Source organism: Pan troglodytes, chromosome 10 (genome assembly GCF_028858775.2).
Source record: "Pan troglodytes isolate AG18354 chromosome 10, NHGRI_mPanTro3-v2.0_pri, whole genome shotgun sequence".
NCBI lineage: Eukaryota > Metazoa > Chordata > Mammalia > Primates > Hominidae > Pan > Pan troglodytes.
In genome coordinates, this window is record NC_072408.2 from 65,221,615 (window position 1) to 65,239,811 (window position 18,197).

An 18,197-nucleotide genomic window follows, 5' to 3' on the forward strand; every position below is an offset into this window, starting at 1 on the left:
TGGCACAGATGTGGGCTGCAGTCGGTTTACACCTCCACTTGTTATGGTTTCCAATGTACAGAAAACCTTTAGGCCGAACTTAAATATATAAGGAGGCAGCTTTAGGCTAACCTTGATTTAACTTTCAGAATGGCATTGATCCGCTGCTTCTGAAATAAACATTCAGCCATCCTGACTAGCTCCTTTGGTGAAAAAAACAATTTCACATGCATGGCATGACCTAGCCACACAACCCCTTTCTGAACCATGTGGGGTGAAGTCCTGGGATTCTTGCTGATGGGCCCTGACGGGATGGAGTTTCCTCTTTCGTTGGCCCCCAGGGGCCACTATGACCACTCTGGGCAGCCCTTGGGAGCCAGAGACAAGAAAGCACTCGGAAGGCAAAGGGGTGACCAGAGCATTTCACTTCGTATCAGGATATGAGAGCAGAGGCTCATTTTTGTTTTCCAAAACAGACACTTTGTTTCCATACACCTGAATTATGGACCAGTTTATTCTCTTCTAAAATAGAGTAGATACTTGTTATCAGAGCTGCTAAGTCTTGGTTTGTAAAACTTGTAATTTTATTGGGAACATTACATTTATTTTGTTGGGGGACCACTCTAGTCTGTTTTTCATTTTCTGTACTCCCTTTTCATACTTCTCCAAATACACCATGCTGATTCATACCTCTGGGCCTGGGCTCATGCTGTTCCCAGTGCTGGAGCACTCCCTTCTCCTGCAGTGCCTCTCCCACTCAGCAGCCAAATTCCCACTCATCCTCCAAGACTCAGCACAGACATATCTTTTCAGGAAGTCCCCCTTCTCCCCTTTCCTCATTCCACCCCACATCCAAGGCCCCTCCCCATTGACCTGTTATATTCCGTGCATGTATCTCTCTTCTTCCTAACTGCATTTCAACCAAAAATTCAGTTGTGTCTCTCCTAGAAAGTAAGCTTTTTGGGAATAGTGAATTTCAGACATGGTTACATTCCTCCCAGCCATCACAAACTCTGACATGACACTGAGGCTTAAATTGGAGTTGTTAGGCCGGGCGCGGTGGCTCACGCCTGCAATCCCAGCACTTTGGGTGGCCGAGGTGGGTGGAACGCAAGGTCAGGAGATCGAGACCACCCTGGCCAACATGGTGAAACCCCGTCTCTACTAAAAATACAAAAAAAAAAAAAAAAAAGAAAAGAAAAAATTAGCCAGGTGCGGTGGCATGCGCCTGTAATCCCAGCTGAGGTAGGAGAATCACTTGAACCCAGGAAGCGGAGGTTGCAGTGAGCCGAGATCGTGCCACTGCACTCCAGTCTGGGCGACAGAGTGAGACTCTGTCTCAAAAAAAAAAAAAAAAAAAATGACATATATACATATATATATGCGCGTTGGTTACCCCTGCACTGACTCTTTTACATTATCTTATTCTAGGTACTTTCCTTTCTTGAGAAGAAAACTACATGTCCTTGGGCACACCTGCGTGATCTTTTCTTACTTTTATAGTGGCTAATGTGCAGGGTTGTTAAACGCATTATTTAGTTTTGAGCTCTTTGTGCCCTGTTGTCTGTATCAGTAGGTAAACTTTTTGACCTCACACCCTTATGTAATATTTTTTCTTCTTTTTGGAGACAGGGTTTTGCTCTGTTGTCCAGGCTGGAGTGCAGTGGTATGATCATCATAATCATAGTTCACGGCAACTTCAAAGTTTTGAGCTCAAGTAATCTTCCCATCTCAGTCTCCTAAGTAGCCAGGACTACAGGCCTGCACCACCACACCTGGCTAATAAATTTTTTATAGAGGTGGGGTCTCACCATGTTGCCCAAGCTGGTCTTAAACTCCTGGCCTCAAGTGATCCTCCTACCTCCTACCATCCCAGAGGGTTAGGATTACAGATGTGAGCCACCTAAACTCACAGGTGTGAGCCTGGCCTAAACTCATCATTGCAATAACTACCACGACCTTGACTTCATCCTTGTTGTATCAAAATAAAAAGAAAAAGGTTTCAAAACCACACAGAGTAGAAAATTTGGAGAATATAGAACACCAATATAGAAAGCTAGAAAATAAAAACCACCTGCAATCGCACCACCCAGATTTAGACCCTATTAGTTTTTGGTTAGCTCTTTACAATTTGCCTTTTTCTCCCTATTCAGCAACATTTTAATCATGTAGCCTCCAACTTACTGGGGCTTGGGGCTCAGTGCCTCAGTTTTCCTGTTTAGAAAATAGCATATTAATAGTTATGTGCTAACAAAATTACCCATCTGCTTTCATGTGGTTATTTCATCCCTGTGGCCAGGAAAGCTGCATTTTTATCCATCCTAGGCAGTAAGGAGAAGAGAGCTGGGTGATAGGCACAGAGCCATGCTGCAGGCTGCTGGGGGCTCAGGGCTCCTCATTCTTAACCAAAGTGGGTGCCAGAGAAAAATTTCACCTCGATGAGAGGAGGCACAGACACCAGGCTGCCAGGGCCATGCCCCACAGATCAGATCCATCCAGGACCTTTCGGAGAACTGTGCTTGTGCTTCTGTGACACAAAGTAGAATAGCAAACAATCCAAGAGAGTTTACTCTTGTTTTCGAGTCAATCACAAATTTTGACAAAACTTCCTCTTTCTCACAGTGTGTCTGTCCTGTTCACCTTCAATTCAGAGAACTGTCCTGACCTTTCTTAATGAAATGTGACCCTCCTCTTGTTCAGCAAATAATAAACTCAATCTCTGCTTTAGACTGTTTTTATCCTTTATGTTATCCCTGGCATAGGTCTCATTTCAGTCATCCCTGTGGCCAGTGAGTAGTTACTACCTTTCCAGGTGCTATCACCGAACTCCGCCTTCATGTCTGTCCATCGGGAGAGGTTCTCCCAAACCTCCTGGGGGGAAGTTGAGCTCTGCTTTCTTCGCCAAGTTGCTCAGAGGGTGTCCACTCAAAAATGATGGGCCTCATTGGGTTGGTGCTCAGCCACGTGCTTTTCTAGTTGGGACTTTTTCTTGGCTTAAATTGTTTGTGGATAGTTTGCATGGGCAGAGGAATTTGTTTCTGTTAATGTGATGCTGATGGTAGGGCAATGGTTCCAACTCTTGTCTTTCAGCCAGATACCTTCATTTCCCAAACTGTTCTGGATTTGGCCTTATTTTGGAAATCAGAGCCTGGTCTGACTAACTAGAAATATCAGAACTTCTGGGTAAGGTTGCCAAACATTCACTATTTGGAGGGAACAGCTCCGGACTTGGGCCCGCCACTGTCCTTCCATGCCCCAACCTGGATGGAATCGTTTGGCACTCTACCCCTCTCCATCCTTACCTCCTCATTCTTCCCTCATGGTTGAAAAAAGCTTTTTCCTGACTATTAGGCAGGATTTCAAGTCAACACTGAAAAGCCCTGATTTCCTTGATTGTGGGGAAGCTCCTGTCTGAGCATCTCAGTCTAACATAGTTAGAGTACCTCTCCCAGGACCCTTTAGCCAATCAATGTGCTCTCCTGAAAGCCTTCTGTGACAGCAAGTGCAGCCATTCCATTTTCTCTTACATATTGGAATCAGCGCCTACTGAATCCTATCTGCAAATGTATAGAAGCAATATGCAAAAATTTGTGACAAAAATTGGCAAAGGGAGACCTTTTGCAGGTGAAAGGCAGCTAACACCTAGTGGCTAGCAGAGGGCTGTGTGGGGGTGGGGGCACAGGTAAGAGCTGAAGCAGAGGTGTGGAGGGATTGGGTGGTGTCTTCAGCACTGATGGAAGATGTTGGGGTCTTCCTCCTTCTCTGCTTTCCAAAGTAGGAGTAGCCAGTGAAGCAGTAGAGAGACTCAGGGGCTCTTTGTTTTTTTTTCTACGATGGAGGTTTCTTCAGAGCTGGAGTGAGGGTGGAATTTATTAGCCTCCCTACAGGCTGTTCCAGGTGCCCCCACATCTGGTGCTGAGAATGAGTGTGAGAGGGCACCCAGGACCTCCGACCTCCTTATGCCATTGCATTCACATCAAACTGTGCCACGTTATCATTTACTTCCAATTAAAATATTTTAATTTTCCTCCTTGGAGGTTAAGTTTTGTGGGTTTTACTTTTCTACAATCCCTCTCTATCATAAAACCATTTAAACTTTAAGTCTTAACATTGGAAGATTCTCTAGTGATCATCTGCTCCAATCTCTTCATTTTATGCATTGGAGACCAAGACATGAAGAAATGGCTCATCCCAGTTCACAGACCTAGACTCTAAATCACTCATACTACCTCTCTGAGTGACACTACTCATTGGATAACAGAACTTCAGCAATCTAGGTGCCACTTGAGATATCATGGGAGCAGAAAATACTTGTGCTCTTTTAAAGGGCAAAGAGTTATTTTGTAAATACATACCCCTGTCATTTCTAGGAAATTGTATGGGCTTAGGGACCTCACTGGCTCCTAATTAGGTGTTTTTTAAAAAGCCAGGCCATTGGGCAGGACTCAGTGGTTGCTCTTAGACTTGTAAATAACTTTTAGGCTGTCCCAAACTTTCCAGTTTTGTGATTATTCTACCCTCTGTTCATAGGCAATGATGCAATTGGAAGTTATGGGGAAGAAGAGAAAGAAGGGAATTAGCAGGATGGGGTGTACGGGAATAGAGATAAACGTTTATTGAGCACTAACTCTATTCTTGACATTATGGTTAGTGTGTTACCCAATATTATCCCCATTTTACCCTTGAGGAAATCAAGGTTTAGAAACATTGAGTAATTTGCTCAAAGTCTCACAGCTGGCAAGTAAGAAGACTGAGATTTCAAACTTCGGGCTTTCTGATTTCAGGGACCAAGCTTGTCACCATCATACTCATGGGGGCAATGGTAGAGCCAGATTTCCAGGAAACTCCTCTTACATCCCACTGTCTGGGTAACTGGACTTGATGGGATTTTTGGCATCACAGTGGAAGAAAGGCCAGGAAAGAAGGACGGCAGTTTCCTTTGTTGGTCAGGACTTGCCTCATCTTGCCTACATCTTCTTGGGGCTGACAGATAGGAAGCCTTCCAGCAGGTATGGCCTAAGGGTGTTGGGGCTTTACTTTTGTGCTGGTGCAGGCAGTTTCCAGGCTCAGATAAACACTCAGCTGTTTATTTATCCATCCAGCAAGCATTTCTTAAGACACCTCCTCAGTCAGTGCTTGAGCCAATAAGCAAGCATGGTCCCTGACCCAATACATCTAGCTCAGATTCAGAGATGCATAACCTGATTCCAGCAAAGCTTTTTGTGGATTATCTGGGGCAGTGTTTGTAACCTTTATCTTTCCCACTTCTCAGCTGTCGCTTTACCAACAGGAGCCTCTACCTTTGCGGAGTTGGGAAAAGACAAACAGGTGGGCTGCTGGGCGCTTGGGCTGAAGCTGTAGGGAAGGATATGGAAACCAAAGCCTAACAAGAGATCTTATGAAAATCTGCTCTTTCCTCTCTCCCTGCAGTTCTGTTTCCTTAAGCTAGGCTTACAATCAAAGGGCCAGCTGTTCACTTTACAATCTATCCCAGCATCCTCAGCTCCAATAACTGCCAGTTGATGCTTGCCTGTCCCAGTGGAATTAATGGAAGCTGTCAACAGCCCGCCCCTGACCTCACTGGATATAACTGTGTCCTCGGCAGACGTGAATTCCTCCTGCTTCTGAGACAGCCTCCTTCCTCTCTTAGGAAACCCTCTCATGGGCCATTTATTCGCGTCAGTGTCAACTTAAAAGCAAGAGGCAAGGCACAAAATCTAACTTAATTTACTTAAGCCAGAGTGAGGACAGCTGCCTGGAAGACCCTTGAGAGGGGGTGATTCAGAGGATGTCAAACCTGGGCATCTGGGGCTCATTGCAATTGCACCAATTGTACTCACTTTTGTTATATTTCCAAAAGACTCAATGAGCTTCTTAGGGGGCTCAGCACTGATCTCAGGTGGAAGGAATGGGGATGGATGGGAGGGGCTGGGATGGGGGGAATAGGGAGCAGGGAGTGGGTCCCTGTTTCCTTTCCCTAGGCTCTCTGTCACTTTTTTTCTCAGTAAGTGGGAGATTCATGTGCTTTATACCTCCACAGTCTGCTGTGAACCTGTTGCTGGCATGAATCTGTCCGCTGGAGTTTGTTCGGTTGGGGGCCATGCGACAGTTGTAAAGGGAGCAACCATTGTGAAATGGCATCTTTCAGAATGCAGGAGTGAGGTGCCGTCACAAACCACAGCTTCTGTGGACAGGGTGTCTAGGGGTGGCTTGGGAAGAAGGCCCAGGGATAGAAGGAGAGAACTGAGGCCCTCTTTCAGCTAAACTTCAGCCTGGAGAATTTAGATCATTGCTTTAGCTCTAAATCACCACTTCCACGCTTAGATGATTTCAAGGGACCTTAAGTTCCCACTTGCCACAGGCTTTGGGACATGGAGCCTGCTTTCTAAAATAAATATTTTTGAGTTTTTTTAAGATGTAAGTTCAAACCTGCTCCTGAAAAGGATTGGTTAAAAGAGACAACTCCCACTCCACTGCCGTGGCTTTCCATCAGGGCCATGCTTGGCAGAACCTGGGAGTTGAAAGGGAAGAGATGATGATCCATGTCTTGAGTTCCTGCAGACTGGAAGCAAGTGGAGCTGGGCTTGGGGAGCAGAAGGAACTGTTCTGCTTCATGGAGAACCAAGTGGTAGTGACGGAAGTACCTGTTTCAGTGACTGCACTTTGAAATTGGATGGAGACCCAAATCCTTAATTCAGGGCTTCCTTCTGGGCTGGTGCAATCTGTAATTTTGGCAGGAATGAGAAGGGCAGGCTGGAGTGAAAAAAAGTCAAAAGTGGGAGTGTAGTGGCTCACCCTGCTTCCAGCCCTCCCTGACCTGTCGTTTGCAGACCCCTACACATTTAGAGCCTGTGTATCAGTCAGGATCTCTCAGGACCACAGAGACCCTCTCACAGGGTTACCTTCAGCAGTTGGGATTTATCGTAAGGATATTTCTGAAATTAGGAGACCAACAAACCTCAGGGTTCCATAAACACTGAGGGCAGATTGGCCTCCAGAGCCTGGAGTAGCACTCCGGGTGTCCAGTGGTTCTGGGGACCTGGTCATTTCGCCAGCTCCAAATATTCACAGTGACACACCACTGGTTTGTAGACAGACCCAGCTTCTTCAGGTAGATGTTATGGTCCTTGTGCCTTTTATGGTTGACCTTGTTCATACCTTCCTTATTTTTCAGAAGGAGGAGCATTGTTCATGTTCACCCTCCTATTGTGCCAGTGGTGCAGTAAGTTTTGAAGGTCTTGTAGCCAATTCCAGATTTTTTTTTTCTTTTCGACAACCTTAAAAAGTGGTGCTTTTTCTTTCCAGGGCTTTGATCCAGAGGCTTTGACAAGGCTACTGCTCATCCAACTCAGCCAGAAAGTAGGGTAAACTGAGCGCTAATATCTGAGACAACTTTTTTCAGGGTGGTATCGAATGAAGACTGGATAGGTTCCAGAGAATCATTCTTCACATACTAAAGAGCTGAAAACAGAAGGAGCTCAACAACTCAGACTCCAGATCTTTCAGACAATGGCTCACAAGATTTCCCTTGCTTCTTGGGTTCCTCTCTAGCTCGCCATCCACTGGTGATCTTGTTGATGTATCTGTTTGGTTACTTCCTGACTCCCCACAGCCCCATATCCGTGGCCAGAAGAAAGCTCAGGAGCAAAGCTCAGGAGTACTGTCTGCCTTGTTTGTCACCAGTGTGACTAGCACAGTGTGTGACACAGCAGGCGAACAAAATGAACCAGTTGTGGAATAAATCTCTCACCTGCTTTCAACTCACCCCTAAGATCCCTGTCTATGAGCACTTTACCCTACTCTAGCAGGTGGTTTGGTGCCCTGTCCAGACCTGAGGTTTCAGATTCCTTCCCTTTGTTTATTTTTTTGTTTTTGTTTTTTGTTTTTTACATTGGTGTTTCTTTCTTTCTGGGTTTTTGTTTTCTTTCTTATGTATACTTTAAGTTCTAGGGTACATGTGCACAACGTGCAGGTTTTTTACATAGGTATACGTGTGCCATGTTGGTGTGCTGCACCCATTAACTCATCATTTACATTAGGTATTTCTCCTAAGGCTATCCGTCCCTCCTTCTCCTACCCACATGACAGGCCCTGGAGTGTGATGTTCCCCACCCCGTGTCCAAGTGTTCTCATTGCTCAACTCCCACCTATGAGTAAGAACATGCCATGTTTGGTTTTCTGTCCTTGCGATAGTTTGCTCAGAATGATGGTTTCCAGCTTCATCCATGTACCTACAAAGGACATGAACTCATCATTTTTTATGGCTGCATAGTATTCTGTGGTGTATATGTGCCACATTTTCTTAATCCAGTCTGTCACTGATGGACATTTGGGTTGGTTCCAAGTCTTTGCTATTGTGAATAGGGCCGCAGTAAACATACATATGCATGTGTCTTTATAGTAGCATGATTTATAATCTTTTGGGTATATACTCAGTAATGAGATTGCTGGGTCAAATGGTATTTCTAGTTCTAGATCCTTGAGGAATCACCACACTGTCTTCCACAATGGATGAACTAGTTTACAGTCCCACCAACAGTGTAAATGTGTTCCTATTTCTCCACATCGTCTCCAGCACCTGTTGTTTCCTGACTTTTTAATAATCACCATTCTAACTGGTGTGAGATGGTATCTCATTGTGGTTTTGATTTGCATTTCTCTGACGGCCAGTGATGATGAGCATTTTTTCATGTGTCTGTTGGCTGCATAAATGTCTTCTTTTGAGAAGTGTCTGTTCATATTCTTTTCCCACTTTCTGATGGGATTGTTTTATTTTTTCTTGTAAATTGTTTAAGTTCTTTGTAGATTCTGGATATTAGCCCTTTGTCAGATGGGTAGATTGCAAAAATTTTCTCCCATTCTGTAGGTTGCCTGTTTACTCTGATGGTAGTTTCTTTTGCTGTGCAGAAGCTCTTTAGTTTAATTAGATCCCATTTGTCAATGTTGGCTTTTGTTGCCATTGCTTTTGGTGTTTTAGACATGAAGTCCTTGCCCGTGCCTATGTCCTGAATGGTATAGCTTAGGTTTTCTTCTAGGGTTTTTATGGTTTTAGGTCTAACATTTAAGCCTTTAATCCATCTTGAATTAGTTTTTGTATGAGGTGTAAGGAAGGGATCCAGTTTTAGCTTTCTACATATGGCTAGCCAGTTTTCCCAGCACCATTTATTAAACAGGGAATCCTTTCCCCATTTCTTGTTTTTGTCAGGTTTGTCAAAGATCAGATGGTTGTAGATGTGTGGTATTATTTCTGAGGGCTCTGTTCTGTTCCATTGGTCTATATCTCTGTTTTGGTACCAGTACCATGCTGTTTTGGTTACTGTAGCCTTGTAGTATAGTTTGAAGTCAGGTAGCGTGATGCCTTCAGCTTTGTTCTTTTTGCTTAGGATTGTCTTGGCAATGTGGGCTCTTTTTTGGTTCCATATGAACTTTAAAGTAGTTTCTTCCAATTCTGTGAAGAAAGTAATTGGTCGCTTGATGGGGATGGCATTGAATTTATGAATTACCTTGGGCAGTATGGCCATTTTCATGATATTGATTCTTCCTAACCATAAGCATGGTATGTTCTTCCATTTGCTTGTGTCCTCTTTTATTTCATTGAGCAGTGGTTTGTAGTTCTCCTTGAAGAGGTCCTTCCCATCCCTTGTAAGTTGGATTTCTAGGTATTTTATTCTCTTTGAAGCAATTGTGAATGGGAGTTCACTCATGATTTGGCTCTCTCTTTGCCTGTTATTGGTGTATAGGAATGTTTGTGATTTTTGCACATTGATTTTGTATCCTGAGACTTTGCTGAAGTTGCTTATCAGCTTAAGGAGATTTTGGGCTGAGACAATGAGGTTTTCTAAATATACAATCATGTCATCTGCAAACAGGGACAATTTGACTTCCTCTTTTCCTAATTGAATACCCTTTATTTCCTTCTCCTGCATGATTGCCCTGGCCAGAACTTCCAACACTATGTTGAATAGGAGTGGTGAGAGAGGGCATCCCTGTCTTGTGCCAGTTTTCAAAGGGAATGCTTCCAGTTTTTGCCCATTCAGTATGATATTGGCTGTGGGTTTGTCATAGATAGCTCTTATTATTTTGAGATATGTCCCATCAATACCTAATTTATTAAGAGTTTTTAGCATGAAGTGTTGTTGAATTTTGTCAAAGGCCTTTTCTGCATCTATTGAGATAATCATGTGGTTTTTGTCTTTGGTTCTGTTTATATGCTGGATTATGTTTATCGATTTGCATATGTTGACCCAGCCTTGCATCCCAGGGATGAAGCCCACTTGATCATGGTGGATAAGCTTTTTGATGTGCTGCTGGATTCGGTTTGCCAGTATTTTATTGAGGATTTTTGCATCGATGTTCATCAGGGATATTGGTCTAAAATTCTCTTTTTTGGTTGTGTCTCTGCCAGACTTTGGTATCAGGCTGATGCTGGCCTCATAAAATGAGTTAGGGAGGATTCCCTCTTTTTCTATTGATTGGAATAGTTTCAGAAGGAATGGTACCAGCTCCTCCTTGTACCTCTGGTAGAATTCGGTGCGAATCTGTCTGGTCCTGGACTTTTTTTGGTTAGTAGGCGATTAGTTATTGCCTCAATTTCAGAGCCTATTATTGGTCTATTCAGGAATTCAACTTCTTCCTGGTTTAGTCTTGGGAGTGTGTATGTGTCTAGGAATTTATCCATTTCTTCTAGATTTTCTTTCTTTTATTTATTTATTTTTTATTATTTGCATAGAGGTGTTTATAGTATTCTCTGATGGTAGTCTGTATTTCTGTGGGATTGGTCGTGATATCCCCTTTATCATTTTTTATTGTGTCTATTTGATTCTTCTCTCTTTCCTTCTTTATTAATCTTGCTAGAGGTCTATCAATTTTGTTGATCTTTTCAAAAAACCAGCTCCTGGATTCATTGATTTTTTGTGTTTCTATCTTCTTCAGTTCTGCTCTGATCTTAGTTATTTCTTGCCTTCTGCTAGCTTTTGAATGTGTTTGCTCTTGCCTCTATAGTTCTTTTAATTGTGATGTTAGGGTGTCGATTTTAGATCTTTCCTGGTTTCTCTTGTGGGCATTTAGTGCTATAAATTTCCCTCTACACACTGCTTTAAATGTGTCCCAGAGATTCTGATATGTTGTGTCTTTGTTCTCATTGGTTTCAAAGAACATCTTTATTTCTGCCTTCATTTCGTTATGTACCCAGTAGTCATTCAGGAGCAGGTTGTTCAGTTTCCATGTAGTTGAGCGGTTTTGAGTGAGTTTCTGAATCCTGAGTTCTAGTTTGATTGCACTGTGGTCTGAGAGATAGTTTGTTATGATTTCTGTTCTTTTACATTTGCTGAGGAGTGCTTTACTTCCAACTATGTGGTCAATTTTGGAATAAGTGCGATGTGGTGCTGAGAAGAATGTATATTCTGTTGATTCGGGGTGGAGAGTTCTGTAGATGTCTATTAGGTCTGTTTGGTGCAGAGCTGGGTTCAAGTCCTCGATATCCTTGTTAACTTTCTGTCTCAGTGATCTGTCTAATGTTGACAGTGGGGTGTTAAAGTCTCCCATTATTATTGTGTGGGAGTCTAAGTCTCTTTGTAGTCTCTAAGGACTTGCTTTATGAATCTGGGTGCTACTGTACTGGGTGCATATATATTTAGGATAGTTAGTTCTTCTTGTTTAATTGATTCCTTCACCATTATGTAATGGCCTTCTTTGTCTCTTTTGATCTTTGTTGGTTTAAAGTCTGCTTTATCAGAGACTGGGATTGCAACCCCTGATTTTTTTTGTTTTCTATTTGCTTGGTAGATCTTCCTCCATCCCTTTATTTGGAGCCTATGTATGTCTCTGAACATGAGATGCATCTCCTGAATACAGCACACTGATGGGTCTTGACTCTACCCAAGTTGCCAGTCCGTGTCTTTTAATTGGGGCATTTAGCCCATTTACATTTAAGGTTAATATTGTTATGTGTAAATTTGATCTTGCCATTATGATATTAGCTGGTTATTTTGCTTGTTAGTTGATGCAGTTTCTTCCCAGCATCGATGGTCTTTACAATTTGTCATGTTTTTGCAGTGGCTGATACTGATTGTTCCTTTTCATGTTAGTGCTTCCTTCAGGAGCTCTTGTAAGGCAGGTCTGGTGGTGACAAAATCTCTCAGCATTTGCTTGTCTGTAAAGGATTTTATTTCTCCTTCACTTATGAAGCTTAGTTTGGCTGGATATTAAATTCTGGGTTGAAAATTCTTTTCTTTAAGAATGTTTAATATATTCCTTCCCTTTGGCTGCACCCTTCTCAGAAGCATTTCCCTGAGCTATTTGGGGCCTCCTTGCCTGGTGGGGCCTGAAAGTTGCATTTCTCTCTCTCCACTTTGTGCCTCATGCCAATCATGGAAGCCAACAATGGACAGTTGTGTGAGGGGGGTTAGGTACAAGAGCCCCCATTGCTTGTCTCAAGGCAGGAGAAGTTCTGTAGTGCAATTTCCCTCCAGAGCTCCCCATGGGATCAGACCAAATCTTTGCTTAGTTTCTCCCCTTTCCTATCCTGCTCCCTTCACTGTAGTCCAGTTTCTTCTGAGCATGCTCCTTTGAAAAATCACTTGCACAGGAATACTCACCTCAAGCTTATGTATTCCATGCAATCTAAAATAAACATATGTTACTTTGTAATTTTCAAAATATTATTTCTTAAGTATGTTCTCTTAAAAATGCATTTAAATTTTGACAAATTAGAAAATGATCTATTAAAAGCAAGGAAGTTTATAGATAAAGCCAAATTTAGGAGAGTTCAACAAAAATTTTTTGAGTATTTTCTATATGCTGGATATTGTGGGAGTACTCTATATAAATCTAGTTTAAATGCTGTACTCAAACTTAGAGTGAGAGTAAAAAAATGACCAATAATTATAATATAGGATAATATATGAAATATTATAGGCTTTTGCAATATTCTGAAAAGAATACAGAGGAAGGCATAATTAGCTCTGAAAGAGTTAGGGGAAGGTTTCAAAAAGAAGGGTCTAGTCGGTCAGGCTTTTCAGGGTGTAAAGGAATAGAGCAGATGGTGTTGAAAGAGAAAGAACATCTCAAAACAACAGAATAAACAAAAAGCACTGAGGCATGAGTCAACATGACAGGCAAAGGAAAGTAGAAATAGATCTGGTGACATAATTTATAATATCTCCAAATGATGGAAGTCTCATGCAGCTATTAAAATTGATATCTTAATGTGCATTCAATGACTTTAATATTTGGTGGAAGATCCTAGTGTACAAAATGGAACTTCTGAAGAAAGGCCTTGCTTGCTGTGCTATGGGAATAGGAAATCTCTGAAGAATTTAAGTGTCAGAGTAGCTGTAATTCAGAGAAATCATTCTGTTGGTAATGTGGGGGGTGAATTTAAGGGGGAACAAGACTGGAAGCAGGAGCAAGATAGTAGCAGTGGAGGTGAAGAGAAAAGAATGGACTGTGAAGACCACCAGACTGCTCTGGTGGTTAAAATAGGCAGAACTTGGCAATTGATTAGAAAAAGTGAGAAGAGGGACCAAGGACCGGGAAGCTTATAGGATTACACCAGGTTTCAGGCTGGAAAGTGGAGCCCAGTTGAGTAGAGTGGGGGTAATGGAGCACTTTAGGACATGATGGATTGGGAAGTTCTTTACATATCTAAGTGGAAAAGTCTTGGAAGCTTTAAGATGTACTAGAGCTCTGTGAGGGTAGGAGATACAGATTTTGTAGTCATCAGCTTACAAATGAATGATTGAAGCCATACTCTCACTTCAGGAGAGAATAACCAGAGGAAGAGCTGAAAATCCCGGAGAACACCAACATTAACAAGGTGAGCTAAACGAATTCAGAGATTGGGGTAGAGTGAAAATTAAATGGAAGAGTGTGCTATAGAGATAGCACAATGATTAAGAACTTGGTCTTTGAAGTCAGGTCACCTGAATACTAGTTTCCTTATAGGTAAATAAGAATAAAAACAATATCTATCCACTCATGAAAAGAAAATCCTCAACAAATAAGAAACAGGAGGGAACTTCACCAACATGATAAAAAAAATCTGTGAAAACCCTACAGCTAACATATTTCATATGGTGAAAGACTGAATATTATCCCCCTAAGATTGAGAACAAGATAAAGATGGTAATGTTTATCAGTCTATTCAGCACATACTAAGGTTCTAGTCAGGGCAATTAGGCAATGAATCTATAAAAGGATTCAGATTAGAAAGGAGGAAGTAAAATTATCTTAATCACAAATGACATGATCTTATATATAGAAAATCTGAAGGAATCCACTTAAGAAAAGCCCTAGAATTAATAAATGAATTCAGAAAGTTCACAAAATAAACATACAAAAATCAATTGTATTTATATACACCGGCAATGAAGACTCTGAAAATAAAATTAAGAAAATTATTTCATTCACAACAGCATCAAAAAGAATAAACTATTAGGAACAAATATAACAAAAGCAAGGTGTGTATACTAAGAACTTCAAAACATTGCTGAAAGAAATTAAAGACAAGTAAATGGAAAGGCATCCCACATTTATGGATTAGAAGACTATTATTAATGTGGCAATACTCCCCAAATTCTTACAGGTTCAATCCAATGCCTGTCTAAATCCCAGCTGGCTTTTCTGCAGAAATTGATGAGCTGATCCTAAAATTTATATGGAAATGCAAAAGACAGAGTAACCAAAGCCATCCTGAAAAAGAACAGGATTGAAAGACTTATGCTAATTTCAAAACTTACTACAAAGATAAGGTAATACAGAGAGTATGGTACTAGCATAAGGACAGATGTATTGGTCAATGGAATATAATTGAAAGCCAAGAAATAACCCCTTTCATTTTCAGTCAACTGATTTTTGATGAACGTGTCAAGAAAATTAAATGGGAAAGAAATTCTATTTTCAACAGGTGGTGCTGGGGCAATTGAATATCCATCTGCAAAAAATTAATTTGGGTTCCTACCTAACACCATACACAAAAATTAGCTAAAACAGACCGCAGACCTGAATGTAAGGACTAAAACTATAAACCTCTTAGAAGAAAACATACTAGTAAATCTTTGTGATCTTGGGTTAGGCAATGATTTCTTAGACACAACATCCAAAACACAAGTGAGAAAAGAAAAACAACCCAGCAAATTAAACGTAAGCCAAATTACAAATTTTACATATCAAAAGACACAGTCAGGAAGTGAAAGACAACCCACAAAAGGGAAGAAATAAGTCAGATATCTAATAAGTGACATATCCAGAAGAACTCTTCCAATCCAATATTAAAAGATAATCCAATTTAAAAATGGGCAAAATACTTTGAATAGACACTTCTCTAAAGAAGATATGACCAATAAGCACATTTAAAAATGCTCAACACTATTGTTACTAGCAAAATGCAAATCAGAACCACAATATCACTTCACACCCACTAGATTGACTATAAGTCAACAATAAGATAACAAGTGTTGGAGAGGATGTGAAAAAATCAAAACTCTCATACATTGCTGGTGGGAATGTAAAATGGTGTAGCCACTTTTTTGGAAAATAGTATGATAATTTCTCAAAATGTTAAATATAGAATTGCCTTAAACCCAGCAATTTCACTTCTAGGTATCTACCCAAGGGAAATGAAAACATATGTCCAACCAAAATCTTTTAGGTAAATGTTCATAGTAGCACTATTCTCAAGAACCAACAGATGGAGACAAACCCAACGCCTACCAACTGGTGAATGGAGAAAGACATGTAGTATACCTATACAATAAAATACTGTTTACAATAAAAAGGAAGTTCTGATACATGCCCCACAGCATTGATATACCTCAAAAACATAATGCTTCTTGAAAGAGGTCAGACACAAAAGAACACATATTGAAACAGAATCACCTAATACATATACAGAGAAAAATAGATTAGTGGTTGCCTAGGGCTGAGTTGAGAATGAAAAGTGACTCAATGGGCACAGGTTTTCTTTCTGGGATGAGGAGAATGTTCTAAAAGTAGATTTTGGTGATGGTTGCACACTTCTATAAACACATTAAATATACTAAAAATAATTGAATTGCACACTTAAAATGGGTGAATTTTATGGTATATAAATTATACCTTAATAAAGCCGTTAATTTTTTAAAAGTTTTAAAATTATAATATTTATCCCTAGCACCAAGATTGTGGTCTCCAAATACCATCTACCACTAAAAAATCCCCAAAACTTCTTGGAGAAATTGCTGATTTCAGGTCTGAGCCAGAAATGCATAAGATAAGCCTAGAACACATTGTCACACTAGATGGCAAGGACTCTATCAAAGATTGTTAGAATGATATCAACAAGTCTCAAGAGGACATTTAAAGGGACTCATTCTGACCAAATATAGGATATTTTATACATTGATAAGGATAATAATTGGAATGGATAGAAATACATCAAATATGCTTAAATTTCTGCATTCATAATAATTATTTTTTAAAAATAAAAGTCATCGCAATTGTAGGATATAAATGAGACAAGACATCATTTTGAAAAAATATTGAAAAGAAAAATTCAACTATCTGGTCTTTTCTATATAAATTGTACAACTGGGTAAAACAATAATTTATAAAAAGCAGTATCTACAGTATGACAGCCAATAAATAAAGAAGGAATGATATAATAATGCCATTATTTTTCAATTCATAATTGATCAATGGATGCTAACATCACCAAAAGAAGACAGTTAGACATTACATTTCTCCTGATGGAAGAGCCTAGCACAGTTTTTTTTTGCCCTGCTCTTCAAATCCAACCTGAATTTGATCAAATCTTTGGATCAAACTATTAATTTATAGTAAATACAGAGAACAGAAGAAAGTGAGGGAAAAGTTAAAGAACTTCATGAGCATACAGTCAGGAAAATCCAAACTCTGAGACATGGCATAATGAGGATGTATTTAGCAAAATCCAAAATATAGGAAAACAACCTGGTTTCTTCAATAAACAAATTGCAAGGGAGAAAAAGAAGAGATGAAAGGAGAAGCCTGTAGATCAAAAAAAGTTCAAAGACAAGCAATCATAAAGTGGGATTTTATTTGGATCCTGATTCAAGCAAGCAAAAATATATAAAATTAATGGATATTTAGAGATAACAGGATCCAATAACAGGATATTTGATATTAAAGAATAGTTATGCTGAGTGGTTGGCTTAATGATGGTATTATGATTATGTTTTTTTTTTTTTAGTTTTTTTTTTCCCTGGGTGTGGTGCCTCATGCCTGAAATTCCAGCACTTTGGGAGGCCAAGTTGGTGGGGGAGGATTGCTTGAGGCCAGGAGTTTGAGACCAGCCTGAGCACAACAGCAAGTCCCCATCTTTACAAAAATAAAAATAAAAAGTTAGTCAGGTGTGGTGTAGTCCTAGCTAGTCGGGAGGCTGAGAAAGGAGAACTGCTTGACCCTGGCAGGAGATTGATGCTGCAGTGACCTATGATCACGCCATTGCACTCCAACCTGGGTGACAGAGTTAGACCCTGTCTTAAAAAGAAAAAAGTAGAGTTCTTTCTATTATATATGCATATCAAAATATTTAAAGATGAAATTATATGATGTCTGAGATTTGCTTCAAAATAACAAGGGCGGAGGAGAAGTGGGTGGAAGCATACATTAAACAAGATTGGCCATGAGTTAATAAATGTTGAATCTGGTGATGAGTATGTGAAAACATCACACTAGTGTCTTGTTTAAAGTGCTCCATAGCAGAAAGTTTTTCTAAAAATCAACTTCATGCATTTGTAGTTAGTAGTAAATAAGACCATGTATATAGAGTGCTTTATCACTATGGCTGACAGCACTCAAACATTGTTTTTAGCTTTTTATAGTCCCTTTCAATTAATCACACCCCAAGGAGGTATATTGTTTAGATGAAGGGCCCTGTCCCATGTACCTTTGTCTTCCTCAGAGTAATGTATTGAAATTCCAAGTTTAGAAGGAGGAAATGCCAGTCTTCGGAGTCCCAAACCTATCATGCAGCAGCAGAGCCAACGATCTCAAATGCCTCCCTAGCACTCCTAGTAAATAGGACCACTTTCTTCTCACCTCGTAGGAATACTTGGGATCATTCCTTCTTTTATTCATTATTTTTCATTCACTTACTATGTGCCAGATATTCGATGCTGGGATACAAATATTAACACACTAGACTCTAAATTAACTGAAAGCATCCAAAGGTGAATATTCCTGAGGGTCAAACAAATTCA

General features: G+C 40.4%; 2 long non-coding RNA genes across 4 annotated transcripts in view; both read left to right on the plus strand.

Moving 5' to 3' along the window:
• Nucleotides 1-18,197, plus strand: part of LOC107967768 (uncharacterized) — a 90,096-nt gene that overhangs the window by 18,621 nt on the left and 53,278 nt on the right. For all 3 annotated transcript variants that reach the window (XR_010148335.1, XR_010148334.1, XR_010148336.1), the window contains one exon: nucleotides 13,741-13,795. This is a non-coding gene — a long non-coding RNA (uncharacterized LOC107967768). The remainder of the gene's footprint in view (nucleotides 1-13,740; nucleotides 13,796-18,197) is intronic.
• LOC134807435 (uncharacterized) lies at nucleotides 14,570-15,754 on the plus strand. Its single transcript, XR_010147901.1, has 2 exons — nucleotides 14,570-14,729; nucleotides 15,580-15,754. It is a non-coding gene; the product is annotated as an uncharacterized LOC134807435 (long non-coding RNA).